Consider the following 888-nt stretch of genomic DNA (forward strand, 5'->3'; position numbering starts at 1 on the left):
CGCACCCGCTCTGCTGCTAATTGCTCACAGCAAGATTTGTTTAACTAAACATGCTTTTAAAGGCTACGTGGTTCGTATCCTTAAACATCCTCTTTAGAGACCTGTTGGTTTGCTGGCTGTCCTCTGGGCAGGTCCTGGGCAGGTTCTGCTGCCTCTCTGGATGGCAGAGATCCATCTGCTTTATCCAACACGGCTCTGAGTCACTTGCTACCACCAATAAAATAAGTAGAGGTTGTGTTCTGGGGGCTCATAGCACAGCTTTGCTTGAGGAAGGTTGTCCTCGTTTGCTCCAACACACAATCTGTTGTCTCTATGATTTTGCCAGTAGAAAGGTGTTTGTAGGATCAATATCATCATATGATGGCTTTCAGCAGCCTTGGGCTGGGGTTTGGGGTCTCCCCTGAGCCTCCTTTGCTCCAGGCTCAGCACCCCCAGCTCCCTCAGCTGCTCCTCCCCACACTTGGGCTCTAGACCCTTCCCCAGCTTTGTTGCCCTTCCCTGGCCACGCTCCAGCCCCTCAAGGCCTTGCTGGGAGGGAGGCTGTGAACCTCAGTGACCCCAGGATTCGAGGGGCAGCCTCCCCAGTGCCCAGGCCAGGGGGACCATCCCTGCCCTCATCCTGCTGGCCACACCGGTGCTTACCCAGGCCTGGATGCTGGTGGCCTTCCTGGCCCCCTGGCACAAGGGCATTCAAGGGCCATAAGAGAAAGGAAAAACAGTTTCTGCTTTTATTATTACAGTTTAATACAGTCTTTGATACAGGAAAAGCAGCAAGAGCCAACATGCAAAGCAATTAAAATCATTGGGGACTCCAGACAGGTCACCAACAACTCGACTCGTGTCAGGAACTGCTGTGCCACAGATGCTCCCCCAGGAGCCCCTTTCCCT

The sequence above is a fragment of the Merops nubicus genome, unplaced genomic scaffold (assembly GCF_000691845.1).
Source record: "Merops nubicus isolate BGI_N331 unplaced genomic scaffold, ASM69184v1 scaffold37283, whole genome shotgun sequence".
Lineage (NCBI taxonomy): Eukaryota > Metazoa > Chordata > Aves > Coraciiformes > Meropidae > Merops > Merops nubicus.